Source organism: Sus scrofa, chromosome 3 (genome assembly GCF_054392235.1).
Source record: "Sus scrofa isolate SSC_HxYL_T2T_F1_AM1 chromosome 3, Sscrofa_HxYL_maternal_Yorkshire_Landrace_v2.0, whole genome shotgun sequence".
In the NCBI taxonomy this organism is placed as follows: Eukaryota; Metazoa; Chordata; class Mammalia; order Artiodactyla; family Suidae; genus Sus; species Sus scrofa.
The window spans coordinates 129,671,315-129,686,051 of NC_139385.1; the positions used below are offsets into that span (position 1 = coordinate 129,671,315).

A 14,737-nucleotide genomic window follows, 5' to 3' on the forward strand; every position below is an offset into this window, starting at 1 on the left:
TTATAAGTACATCTTGTCCTACAAGACTAAGCCAACTAGAGTAAATACATTTTATTGAACAAAAATGTCCCATGATTAAGAAAAATTAGTACTGGCAGCAATCAACCACATTCCTCTCCGTTTACATCTAATGTTATGACCATTTAGAGCAATGGAAAAAATTTTGTGTTCTAGAACAGAAAGCAACATTTTAAAAGTAGCATAGAGTAAACGAGGAGAAAAATCTCAGAGAATCGTCTCAAGAAGTCTCTATCATTTTAAGAAGTTAGCCTCTTAAGTATAATTTGAAAAAGTCAAAATGACTCATGCAAATACAAAATGAACCTAAGTCAAAGATTTCATATATTATTTTTTTTACTCAAGTTATTAATTAGTAAGGTAAACAGTGAGAGATTAAGACCAGTATAAAGGAGTATTTGAATACATATAGTCATATATATGTAGACATATATGTGTATATATATATATATATATGGAACTTTACATTTTTGAAATATCTTTGGAATGATGAATCAGTTAGCTAATATATGTAAAACCGATTAATATTATTTAGCTCAACAAGATATAGGCTTCTCCTTTTTATAGACAGAAATCAATTTTACTTCTACCAGATAAAATTCACTTACGTTACTATGGACAATAATCATACGTACTACAATCAGTTTTTTATAAATTACCTTCTACCCCATGAAAGGACCATAGAAAACCAGTGACAGAAGCACACCTGTTTACAATTAAACAACCCCCCAAGTGTACACTAGGCAACAACCAGCACTACACTGAAAGGACATATATCAATATCTTTTGCATTTCCATGTCTGGGACACTGTTTCCTGGTGACCCCCATGTAAACAACACTTAAAGACAAGTATAATGGGGGAAAAGAAAGCAGGGATGGTTTAAAGTTAGATGGGCCAAGGCCGCAAAATGGAAAAAGAGAGGGGCAAATGAAAGCTTATGGTCCACTAAAGTGTCATGGGTGGGCACAGGCGACAGACTGACTTTCAATCCCTGCTTCTAGGACTTTTCTTACTGTCACTAAAACGTTATAAACAACCCCGACTCCTATTTGTAACTCCCTAAAACCTTCCCAACTCAGTCAGACAATAGAAATGTGCTTTACCATAGGCCAGGATATAGTGATCTGGAGCTGATTCAGCCCAGCTCAAGCTAAACCTAGGTCACAGGTCTTTTGCTCTCGCTCACCACAAAATTCACAGACCAGGATGCTGCCTTCCTTCAGCAGGACTACTGATGTCCTAGGACAGTGAGAGGCTATCCCAAACAGGGTGGTCGGGTACCTCTCAATCAAAACCTCTGAAAAGAAGGTCATAACTTGTCCCCCTGAGGGGCTATGAGTGGCAAGCTGACCACTGCTGGGGAGTTTTCTCATTAGGAAGATAAACCCAAGGGCAAGTAGCAAAGTTCCCCAACCCAGGGGATACCCAAGTCTACGGCCATACCAAACTGAATGCACCCAATCTCGTCCAGGGGGTACTCAAAAGGAGACTTGATTGCCTGTGGGCTCCAGCTTAATGCCTTTATGGATCATAGGTAGTAAATACTTTGGTTGCTTGCTCAAGTGAGACAGAAAATGGTCTCCAGGTGCCATCTCTCTTCCTTTCCCCATGGTCTATCCTAGCTCCACCAAGCTCTTCCCTAATTAGTTATATCTTCTCCCTTTCTTTCTTAACCCCTCCAGCCTAAAGAATGTCCCCAAGTTTTTTCTTATCAAAAAGTCTTGCAATCTATAGTCCAGTCACTTGAGTTTCTCCCCTTTCTCTGAGGCTCAGAGTTTTGAAATGCAAAAGCAAGGATTGCCTTCTTTCTTTTGTCTGCTGTGTCTTTCCCACTCAGATGCAGGGAATGTGGAATACCCACTTGAATGAGTGGGAGAAGAGCCAGAGGACACACCAGAAACACAACTGGATTAGTTACTATTTCAACAGCATTATATCATCAACACTTTTATAATCAAGGAGTAGATTTGAGACACCAACCACCCAACTAAGATGAGTGGCAAATTAGCTTACTTCACCCACAGCTGCACTCAGTCAGTGCTTCTCTTTCAAAACTCTGTTTATTCATTCATCTACTCATTAACATTAACTTTTTTTTCAGTGCTCTTTCCATTATACAATGTCAATACCAGGTTATTGAACAAATCAATTTTCAGTGAAATAAAATGCATTTTAAAAATTGTGTATCTATGCATTTTTATGGGGAAGAAATCCACAGGTTTTCTCAAAAATCAAATTTGCCAGAGCATCCATGTGTCATAGCACAAATAGTGAAATAACCTAGTATTGACATTGTATAATGGAAAGAACACTGAACTGGCTCTGCCATTGACATAGGTGAGTTTGTATAACCTCTGTGGGTCTCAGTTGCTTCTCTGTAAAATAAGACGGTTGGACTCAATCTCCTCTATACTCTCTTCTAGAACTAACACCATAAGTGTTCATAATTGAAGAGAAAATCAGTATTCCATAACATAGAATCTTGCATTGAAAGCAGGGACTCTTGGGGCAAAGGGTGTCTGTTCCCCGGACTAACTCTTTTTTCCTGAGTTCTCCCTTAACTCTTAAGGTCCCTGGTTGATTCTTATAATTACCATCAGGCTGCCTTCAGAAGAACTCTGCATATTCTCATGGCCAAGATGGATTCAAGGCCTTGCCTCAGCCTCATTTAAAATGAAACATTTAAAATGGAAATATACAGAGAGAACAACACACATCTAAAATAAATTGATGTATAAGCTATAACTTACTCATGCTCACTTTGTGATCTGCTATGGGGGTCCTACTCAGTCTACACCCCATATGCCTTCAGGGATAAAAAGCAAACATGAACGCTCCTCACCTGAATGTGTCCTTGTGGAAACCTAGACTCTTCACAGTTCTGGCTCAGAGAGGAGGAGAAAGGCTCAGTTATTTCTTTTATCCACTGAGTTCCCCCTTACAGTTGTTCTGCCATATCTTTGCCTCTTATCTATATGACAGACATCAAGAACGACCTTTTAATTCCCCTCCATAAAACTTCTAGGAAAAAACATAGGCAGTATACTTTTTGACATCGATATGTCTTAGCAAAAAACTTTTGGATATGTCTTCTCAGGCAAAGGAAACAAAAGCAAAAATAAACAAACAGGATGGACTACCTCAAACTAAAAACTTTTGCACAGCAAAGGAAACTAGCAGCGAAATGAAAAGGCCACCTACTGAATAGGAGAAGACATTTACAAACAATATACCTGACAAGGGGGTTAATATCCAAAATATACAAAGAACTTGTATACTCAACATCAAACAAACAAACAAACAACCTGATTTTTAAAATGGATGAAGGACTTGAATCAACTTTTTTTCCAAAAAAGACTTACAGGTGGCAAACAGATACATGAAAAGATGTTCAACATCACTAATTACCACGGAAATGCAAATCAAAACCACTATGACATATCACCTCACACTGTCAGAATGGCTATTGTCAAAAAGATACAAATAAAATCAGCAGTCTCTTATGAAGGAAGAAGGGGAGAAGGGATATTAGATTGGTGATAAATTAGCTGCCTTGCTTCAGCAGGTGCGTACAAAGTACAGTGGGAATTCTGTTGGATGCCTGAGGCTGGGTTGGAAAGGCTTAATTGAAAAAAGTTTAGAATTTTAGTTAAAACAAAAGGAATTAATTACCCCCCCGCCTGCCCCCCGGTGGTGAAGGCCATCCCAGGCCACGCAAATAGGATGTGTAAAGACAGAGGGATCAGAATACAGCTTGTCGGGAAATTCTAGATAGTTTAGACTCCTGGAGGGGGAGAGGAGGCCAGAATGGAAGATTAGGACCAGATCATGAAGATTTTATAATCCTGGATAGAGAGTGGGTTTCATCTTGGAAGTAAGAGGGAGCCAATAAGCAATTTTAAGCATGGGAGTAACAGAGTCTAATGTTCACAACTGAAAGATCATTCAGCACTCAGACTAGGACATGTCGTGCAAGGGGAATTCTGTCACATCCTAAACGGCTCCCACCAGTAGAGTCATTAACAGATTTGCTAAGAACACCTCTAGTGCTGGGAGAAAAAGGAAGGAGGAGCAAGGTAAATAACGGGGCTAAAAACAATTTCCAAGACTTCCCTGTAAAGATACACACACACACTCACACACACACACACACACACGCGCGCGCGTGCAGACAATGGACAAACCCAACATAAACACATTCCAAATCTGTGGATGTTTACATGGAATTTTGGGGCTCAGGTGAACATAAATAAGGGAAGAAATTGAGAGATGGATTTTAAAAGTAACATTTAATTCTGATCTATTCTTTTGCTCTGTCTTTAATAGATTAGTCTCCCCACCACCACCACGTAGATCCTATCTCACTCTTAACCTAATCGAGAGCCAATTTTTTAATCAAAAGCCATTTTTAGGATCAAAGAGAAACATATTTCTAGGTAGAGAGTATGTTAGTTATATCTCGTAACATCATATGGTGAGGGATAGTCAACTAAAATTAGAGATGATATTCAATGAAATTCTCAAAAAAAATCAAATGCCTCCAAATCCAGGGGGGAAAATTGAATCTTTTTTCTTCCAGGATATTTTTCTCAAGTACCAGCGGAAGCGCTAATGAGAGACAGGCCTCCTTGCCATTCAGTGACAAACATAATAGGTTACATGAAACCACAGAAAATGAGTCTATTTAAAAATGTCAGGTACAACACTAAAGGAAAATTCAGTCTTGTATTTTTTCCTCTTGATCATGGTCTAATAGAGACAATTCAGAAATGATTTCTTCAGAACTTGGTGATATTCATGATTGAAATAGTGTTGCTAATGATAACAATGTGTAGAATTATACATGGAAAGTACTAATAATGCAGATCATATGGTCTATAGTTGCAGTTCCCCTGCAGATTATTTTTTCCTAGGTATATTTGATTACTCAGAGATTAGCATACTAAAACTCAGATTTGTTCTAACATGTAGAGAATGGGGTTTATAAGAACTAAATCAGACAATTCAACCAAATTTTCACTTATGCCAGCTTTGCCATGCAAAATAATTACAATGTAAAGCAGGTGGTACTGAACCAAAGACATTGTTTTCAAATATTTTTGGCATCTTATGGTTTTGCTTAGATCCATCATAAACAATATTCTATAAGACATTATAATAATTGAAAAATTATATAAGCACTTGCTAAATCAAAGGCACAAATCTTAGTTTATGGTATTAAAAATAAGATGCATATTTTGGAATCTTTAAATGACACCTGACTTCTTAGCTATGTTTTGAAGAAAAAAATAGAATATGTTCTTTTCCCTATTTGGAATTTTTAAAACTATCTTCATATCTCATGCTGTTTACATATCTGATGGTTATAAGAGATCATTTTTCTTCTGAAAAGACAATATTTATAAAGATATATTATGTCACTATGATTACAGGTCATTTCCACTGGTTTTTAGGAGTAATAAAATCGGAATTTAAAAACTGCAAACAAGTAGAAGCATTGTCCTTTTTCCATGTTACTGAATTTCTAAAATCATGTTCCAAAGCTGGGTAGAGAGCTGATGGGTATAGAGAAAAAAAGCTGGGATGGAGGAATATTTTTGACCAAAGGCCTGGCACCAAACAAATTATGACTATGACCTCAAATATGTTTTAAAAGCAAAGATACAACTATAAATTTTCATGAAATTTAATTAGCAAAAAAACTACATCTTAAGTTCCACAAAATATACTTATATGTTATTTGTTCAAAAGATGTTACTATGTCATAATTGAGTATACATGATATATTCTGTGATATATAATAGAGTATATAAAGGTACATATAAAGGAACATATATACACTTATTAGACAGTTTTGCTAGCTGATGATGCAGTAACAAACAACCCAGAAATCTCAGCAGTTTGTAACAATGTAGATTTACTTCTTGCTCTCATTACATGCCCTTCACTGGTCACTTCCACCTCTATTCCATGTCTTCCTCATTCTGGGACCCTGGGCAAAGGAACAACCCAAATCTGGGACATACTGATCTTGGATCAGAGAGATGAGAGAATTCCACAAGGGTAGAAATGGATCCCCACAATGGACTATCTGTTAAAATGTCATTGTCCAAAACAAGCCATATGTCCAAGTTTGATATCAATAGGGCACAAGCTACAGTCTCACATTGTGAAGGGCAGAAAATTACTGGAAATAACTTTATTGCTTAAAAGAATTCCTGGAAACATGTTTACCCAAACAATGGACTCTTCAACTCTCTTCTTCACGGGAAAATAGATCTCTCAAATCTGCCTGCTTATCAAATGACTTTTACTCATCAGTACATTAGAAATATGGGATAGAAGCAAAGCAAAGCTCACAAGAAAATTCATAACTGGAAATTTCATGTTTACAAATAAGATTCAAGTTAGGGGAAAAAAAGAATGCCAAAGAAAGCAGAGGGAAGAATAACAAATAAAAAGTATTCAGTGATGAGTTTGAAAAGGAAAAAACATCTTAAAACTATTACATAAATCCAAGGACTGCTTCTTCCAAAAAAAAGTAAAAATATATAAACATAAACCATTAGATTATCTGATAAACTGAGGAAATGGGAGATAGCACGAAGGTACAAAAGATTAAAATGATGATGGAATAATCACAAATACAGAGAAAACTGAAAGATTCATAAGCAACCACTTTGTGATTGCAAATCTAAGCAAATAAATTTGAGAACCTGAATTAAAAGGGTTATTCTTAGGAAAATATAAATTATTGATAGTTCCTATACTATTTAAACTGTTCCAGAGCATAGAAAATAAAAAGAATGAAAATGTCTATATTCTTTTTTACAAAGCTAGCATAATATTGGCAACAAAAACCCTAAAAGAAATCCACAAATTAATCCCACTTAAGAATATAAATGTTTAATCTTATGTAAAATATTATCTAATAGAGTATAGTAGCATACTAACATAATATTTTATGATTACTTATATTTTTGATAAGACCCCCAAAATAGTACCCTTCATCCCCAACTGGGTTCCGAAAAAAAAAAAAAAAAAAAATGAGGGAGTTCCCGTCGTGGCGCAGTGGTTAACGCATCCGACAAGGAACCATGGGGTTGCAGGTTCGATCCCGGCCCTTGCTCAGTGGGTTAAGGATCCGGCGTTACCGTGAGCTGTGGTGTAGGTCTCAGATGCGGCTCGGATCCCATGTCGATGTGGCTCTGGCGTAGGCTGGTGGCTACAGCTCCAATTAGACCCCTCGCCTGGGAACCTTCATACGCTGCAGGAACAGCCCTAGAAAAGGCAAAAAGACAAAAAAAAAAAAAAAAAGAGAGAGAGAGAGAGAGAAAGAAGACCTTAGTCTTACTTATGCTTATAGAGCATTGGGAGACCTAAACATCATTTTGATTAATGATAAAGGCTATATTAGGGCCCACTGCTAATATGCATGTAAAAAGGGCCTGCAAAGTGGACCCCAGAATTAGACAGACTTACCCACTGAGTCAGAGGCAATCTTCTACAGGTGTAGAGAGTTGCCCAGGTTATATCTTGAAGGAGCAGAGACCTCCTACTCCCTATGGGAAACTGGCTCCCAAAAGAAGAAAACAGAGATGAGTTAAGCATGAATAGCTTATTCTTCCAAAACTCATGTATCAGGCAAGTCACTCCACTTTCCCCTGGCAGAGTGAGGGAGGGCTCAAGAGAGGCCAGGAATGTTAAACTAATCAAGGTCTTTCACTTTGGAAACATTGGGAGTGAAAGTTATGTTCCGGCTTGTTGGTCTTGGTTTTTTAAAAAATGCATTTGGGGAGTTCCCATCATGGTTAATGAATCCAATTAGGAACCATGAGGTTGCGGGTTCGATCCCTGGCCTCGCTCAGTGGGTTAAGGATCCAGCATTGCTGTGAGCTGTGGTATAGGTCGCAGACTTGGCTTGGATCTAGCATTGCTGTGGCTGTGGCATGGGCCAGCAGCTACAGCTCCGATTAGACCCCTAGCCTGGGAACCTCCATATGCCATGGGAGCAGCCCTAGAAAAGGCAAAGAGACAAAAAAAACAAAAAAAAAATGCATTTGGTTTGACCATTAGCCTATGGTCTATGTCCATTGAGAGAGAGACCCATTAGGAGAGTCTTGCTCCTACCCTTAGGAGGCTAATTCAGTAACTGCTTTTTGGGGGGTCGTTCTAAGACCACTGATAACAAGATGGATTTTGCCTCCAGAAGGCTATGAACTTGCTTAAGAGTACATCATTTAATAATTCCAAGGCCATGCTATGATTCATGCTCAAAGCTAAAATTCTATTTTATATACATTTTACTTTCCATTTGAAATTTTGTACAGCTATGTTGTCTAAAATAGACCACCAGAGCCTCTGCAATGAGATTAAATGACAACATTAATATATTCCAATGGTAAAAGGCAAATACTTATTGATGACCTAGATAGTCCCATATTGGAACTATGAAGACACAGCTAAATCCATTTTAGAGAAATTGAATATGAGCTGGATTTTTTTTTTTTGTCTTTTTGCCATTTCTAGGGCCACTCCCATGGCACATGGAGGTTCCCAGGCTAGGGGTCCAATCAGCGCTATAGCCGCTGGCCTATGCCAGAGCCACAGCAATGCCAGATGTGAGCTGCGTCTGCAACCTACACCACAGCTCACAGCAATGCTGGATCCTTAACCCACTGAGCAAGGCCAGGGATCGAACCCACAACCTTATGGTTCCTAGTCGGATTCGTTAACTGCTGAGCCATGACAGGAACTCCTGAGCTGGATATTTTAAAATACTGAAGAGTTATTGCGTATTTTGTGTGGTGTGATGATGGTACTCTTGATCTTTCTTTGAAAGTCCTTATCTGTTAGAGATTCACTCTGAAGTATTTAAGGTTAAAATAACATGATGTCTGGAAGTCACTTTTAAATGTTCCAGTAAAACAAGGAAACAAACAAAACAAAAAAACAAACAAAAACAAAAAAACAAGTGACATGAATGTACTATAGATGTAAGAACTGTTAGACTATAGATAAATTCAAGGTATCTTGAAAGGTGAGGAGGCTAATTCTGCCTAGGAAAGTTAGGACAGGGATAAAATTTGAGTGTTGAAAGTTGTGCAGGAATTTTCTGAGCTAATGGGGTAGGGTTACCTGGGAAGAGAATAGCATTGCAAGCAGAAGGCATGAATGCTTACATATGTCATAGAGGTCTGGGAATGATGTTGAAATGGACATGAAAGAACACTGTATAATTCTTCAGTAAAACTGCATACAACCTTAATGAAAATATTTGAGGCAAAAGAATTATAAGTCTTGATTGTATGAGGTTGAGGCTAGAATAATGCTTCTGCGCTGGATCATGCCATTTAGACCATTTAATATATTTTGTTAAATTAATCTAAAATCTACAATGTCATTTTCTTTCTCCTTTTTGCAAATAGTAGCTATCTTTTAAGGAGGACTCAAGAGCTCCCTTCAGTCAAAAGCTCTTCTTACCCTGCAGTTCTCGTTGTGGCTCAGTGGTTAACAAATCCGACTAGGAACCATGAGGTTGCAGGTTCGATCCCTGGCCTTGCTCAGTGGGTTAAGGATCTGGCATTGCTGAGAGCTCTAGTGTGGGTGGCAGACGCTCCCATGGCATATGTGGCTCTGGCGTAGGCCAGCAGCTATAGCTCTGATTGGATCACAAGCCTGGGAATCTCCATACGCCATAAGTGTGGCCCTAAAAAAGACAAAAAAAAAAAAAAAGCTCTTCTTACCCAATTTATGGTTCAGTGATCCCCATTCTTAAAAGCAGTTATTCAATATGGCACTTGATGATGAGCTTGTCTACAATACCAGGAGAGTTGTATGTGGGATAATCCCATTTCCTCAGCTAGAAGGAGTTATCTTGAACCAAGCCCAGCACAATGCTTAGGAGTTATAAGATTTATCCCCAAGCATAGGGAGAAGGCCAGATGTGGGCAGCCAAAAGTTTGTGTATTCACTCTGTCCCATGGACAGTTTTTGGGGTCAATATCTCAATTTTACCATCTGGGGAAAATAAAAATTTAAAATGTGGAGGGGGGGGGCAGGGAGAAAGGAAAACAAATGTGGTTCCCTGACCTCTCTGAAATGTTAAAAAAAAATGGGTGGTGCTAAAACTAAAGTTCAGAGGCTTTAATAATCCTGGAGATTCAACATATCTTTTAAATTTTTGTTTAACTCCATCAATTTCACTAAGGAATTTTTTAAAAAATAAGTGAAAATGAACTCTATGATAATGAAGTGACACTATCTTTTAGTTTGCAGGAACTAGACTATGACAGGTAAGCATGGAACTCTTTTAAAAATCTAAATCCAAGAAAGCCAAAGTTGAAGAGAGAAACCATAATAATAGGGCAAAGGAACAGCAGGCTTTTGAGTTCCTCTATTGTGTGGTACCCAGCACTGTGGAGAACACTATCTCCACTGGATAATTCAAAGAGAGCTAAATTGTACACCTGGGCTTCATTAAGGCTGCTAATAAGAGTGTGAAACAAATATATTAGTCTGGTTGGTTTGGGCTGAGAATAGGATCCCTTTGCAGTTTTTAAGGTCCTAACATAATCCATTTTTAAACTATAAACTTTAAAAACTAATACATATGGCTGAACCCAAATAAACTCAAACATTAGAGGAAAATATAAATTAGTCAATTAGCTTTCTCTCTGTTAAGACTAAATATTTGTCAAAGTCACATGAAACAGGAAAAGAGTCGTCCCTTTGTATCCATGGGGAATTGGTTCCAGGACCTCAGGACCACCAATACCAAAATATGCAGATGCTCAAGTCCTTCCTACAAAGTGATACAGCATGTATTCAGCAAATAGCAGAACAGAGGAGCAAGGTAGAGGAAACGGGCTTCTGTCATGCTTGGTAGAAATAAGAGAAGTCATAGTATTTTGGTAACAGATAGTACTCTGAAATGGAATTCTATCTGGCTAATATTATTTATTATTCACTTGTTTATAAGCCAGAAATGGTCTAAGCTTTTATTTAATTGGTATATTAGTTTCCTGTTGCTGCTGCAACAAGTTATCACAAACTGAATGGCTTAAAACAATACAAATTTACCCTCAAGCAGGCAGCACAGCATCTTCTGACCTCTCTATAACTACTGCTTCTGCCATCACATTTTCCTTTCTCCTTCTGCTTCCATTGTCACATTATCTTTGACTCTGGTCCCCCTGTTCCCCCTCTTATAACTCTTGAATTACACCAGGGATACCGGGATAATTCAGGGTACTCTCCCCCATCTTCAGAGCTTTAACACATTTTAATCACATGTGCAAATCCCTTTTTGTCCTGTAATGACGAATACTCACAGGTTCCAGGGATTTGGGACAAAGAACTTTAAAGGACAGAAATCCAGTCTATGACAGCTGGATAGATGGGCAACATTGAAATATATTTTGGTTTATGAAAAAATAAATTCCATCCTTATTTTACTGGAGAATATAACGTCTCCACTAAAGAATAAGAAGGAATAATTTCTAAAAGTTCTGTAGCAGTATAATTAGCCCACAAAAATATTGTTGAACAGAGCAATTAGTCTGAGGAATCTAACAAAATGGGAACATACTGTACTCTAAGGGGATGTTCATCTGTAGCTAGCCCCAAACTCTACTTTGTTTTTAATTTATAGAGATAGTTGAACTACATTTCCCGTAATTTCTTATCCTTACCATACCCTGCCCTGCCACTAAAAGTTTCTTGGTGGTGTGGTTTCATTGAGGGGGGATTAATGGATCATATTGATGGATTACAACAAAGCATTTGGAGTTGCAGTTATATAACAAGGTGAATGACCTTGAAAGTCTTAAAATAGGAGTTCCTATTGTGGTTCAGTGGTAACTAACCCGACTAGTATCCCCAAGGATATGGATTCAATCCCTGGCCCCGCTCAGTGGGTTAAGGATCTGATGTTGCTTTGCGCTATGGTATAGGTCACAGACACAGCTCTAGATCTGGAGTTGCTGCGGCTGAGGTGTAGGCCTGTGGCAACAGCTCTAATTCAGCCTGTAGGCTGGAAACCTTCATATGTTGAGAGTGTGGCCCTAAAAAGACAAACCAAAAAAAGTCTTAAAATAAAAATATTATTTTCATCTCTTGTATATGTGTATATGCTATTATTGATTGCCTGAACATCTAAATGTTGATGCCTGCCAGATTTTCTTTTTTTAGTTTATTCTCTTTATAAGCCAAGTGCCTCTATGAAGACAGTGCCATCAGTGAACAGTCCAAGTGTACTGGCTTTTAGAACCAACTATCTCTTTGGGTCTCAGAATAACTAAATGCCAGGAGGAACAGTGTAACTATAATATGGGCGTAACTATAATAACAGTGTAACTATAATTTTGCTAATTTTTGGCTATTGATTTTCATTTATGTGTAAAATGAATCATTATGTGGTTCTACTTTTTAATGTGAGTTGTTTGAAAAGACATTTATCTGTATTTCAGAGTACCCCAGAGCAATTTTATAGAGGCTGCCTGAATCAATGATAGATTTACAAGCATTTAGAATTATCTATCCTTAAAGATATATAAATGAGGAAATTCACTCTTAGAATCAGTGGAAAGCCACAATTCAAAATTCACTGATATTTCTAATTAGTAGTTCTATTTCTAGAATATATATTGAAGATGACACATCTTAGTTGTCTTCTACACTTAAAAATAAATCTTTTTTCTCTTATTTCCTTGCTCTTTTTCTTCTTTCTATTGTTCCTTTTTACCAAATCTTCAGTTTATGCGTCTTAGTTCAAAGAGTGTCTAAACTAAGAGTTTCAACTTCCTGTGTTTCATGACATTCTCACAACATCCACCAGCAGTATGCTTTCCTATCATAAAGATCTAAGCATTACCTACTTGTCTGTCATCATTCTTTGTGTAAGTCTTCCACGACTCTTTTACCTTTGCTAAAGTGTCCCCAACAACTGTAAGAGTTCTTGAAATTGTCTTTAAAGAACTCTGCATAGTTGATCTCTGCCGTAACAGAAATGCAACCTTTTTTTCCCTCTTCCTCTTCAATGATTTTGCCCATGAAATGGCAGGAGGCTGAGCCACTGTCTCCACTATGACTTCTTCCCTGTAAGTGCTTCCCTGATATTATTTCATGTCCTTAGGACACTGCACAGAGGCCTCTCTGCTCAGCAGAAGGCAGATTTCCTTGGTACCATACTCTGTCACAGTGATTCCTGAGTTGCACTGCCTTAGGACCCCCAAAGCTCTCACCGATTTTGTGGGAAATTTGCTTCTTTCTGTTTCCTGCTATAATCCTTCTCTGGCTGACTCAGCCATGAATCCAAATCATTTGGGTAAAGAGGGGACCATCTATCTGATCCATCATTCTGAACTGTCCTCGAGCTTCTCTTTTCTTCTAGATCTATGTAAAGCATTTACCACAAAACTTGGCGCATAGTCAATGTTCAGGAAATATTAGCTATTACTCTTATTTAATAAAAGTCTCTCCTAGTAATTTACATTCCTTAGAGTTTTATAATTTGAATAATTATTCCATAAAGCCTACGTTTACATTTGAAGCTTTTTCCATGTATTATTCTTTGCTACCCATCATGAGATTAAACAATCAGAAAACCCTGCATTGCATCTCTTTGTGAACATCACTAGATTAATGAAATGAGGAGTCAACCCCTGAATGTTTTTATGAGTCTCCAGATGCCCTGGGAGTTAGGTCAGCTTCTGGCCAACAGCCAGTGAGGTACAGTGACTGGCCAATAGTCATTTGACTGTATTTAGCAGAGGATTTTCTGGCCTCAGTGGAGCTAGGAGATATCTGTAGCTCTGACCAGCTTGGTTGCAACCTTATGAAAGACTTTGAGCTCCTACTGATCTCTGGGATTACTGATCCTCAGAAACTGTGTGAGACAATAAATGTTTGCTCTTTTTTTCTTTTTTTTTTTTCTTCTCTTTTTCTTTTTAGGGCTGCACCTGCACAATATGGAAATTTCCAGGCTAAGAGTCGAATTGGAGCTGCAGCTGCTGGCCTACACCACAGCCACAGCAACACCAGATCCTAGCTGCATCTGTGACCTACATCACAGCTCATGGCAATGCCAGATCCTTGACCCACTGAGTGAGGCCAGGGATTAAACCTGCATCCTCATGAATAGGAGTCAGGTTCTTAACTGGCTGAGCCACAATGGTAACTTCCCTAGATGTTTGCTCTTTTAGGCGGCTTTGTTTTGGGAATAATTTGTTAAGCAGCAATAGGTAATGAATGAACCCTTCACTCTCATTTACTCTACCTTTTAGTTCTCCTTCCACTGTCAGTATCCCTTAAAGTATTTAGTATGTTTATTTAGTGTTTCTGTGAGAGCAAGTTTTTCTCCCTGGATCGCTTTTGTGTCCTCAGTGCCTTGAAGAGTGTTTGGAATGTAATAGGTAGTTAATAAACATTGAATGTAATGAGAGCCTGAAATTTCCATGTAAAAGGTGAAAGTGTTTCAGCTTCATTTCTTGTTTTAAATTAGTATTCAAGGGTCTAATTTTATAGCCACATGTTCCTATATAGTTACCTTTGTGGAATGTTTGTCTGCTCACTGAGATCCCCTTAACTGTAGCCAAGGGTCCCTCTCTGCAAGGTACAATATGACCCCTAGGGCTTGTCACTGATGACTGGACAATTGCTGAAAGCCAGACCCAAATCAAGCCAATCAGAAAGTTTCCCCTAAGCACTTGGAATTA

The 14,737-nt window shown here is 38.1% G+C and overlaps 1 long non-coding RNA gene across 9 annotated transcripts in view; it reads right to left on the reverse strand.

The window, feature by feature from the left end:
• Positions 1-14,737, reverse strand: part of LOC102168156 (uncharacterized) — a 64,393-nt gene that overhangs the window by 47,314 nt on the left and 2,342 nt on the right. For all 9 annotated transcript variants that reach the window (XR_014842488.1, XR_014842486.1, XR_014842487.1 and 6 more), the window contains one exon: positions 7,503-7,592. This is a non-coding gene — a long non-coding RNA (uncharacterized LOC102168156). The remainder of the gene's footprint in view (positions 1-7,502; positions 7,593-14,737) is intronic.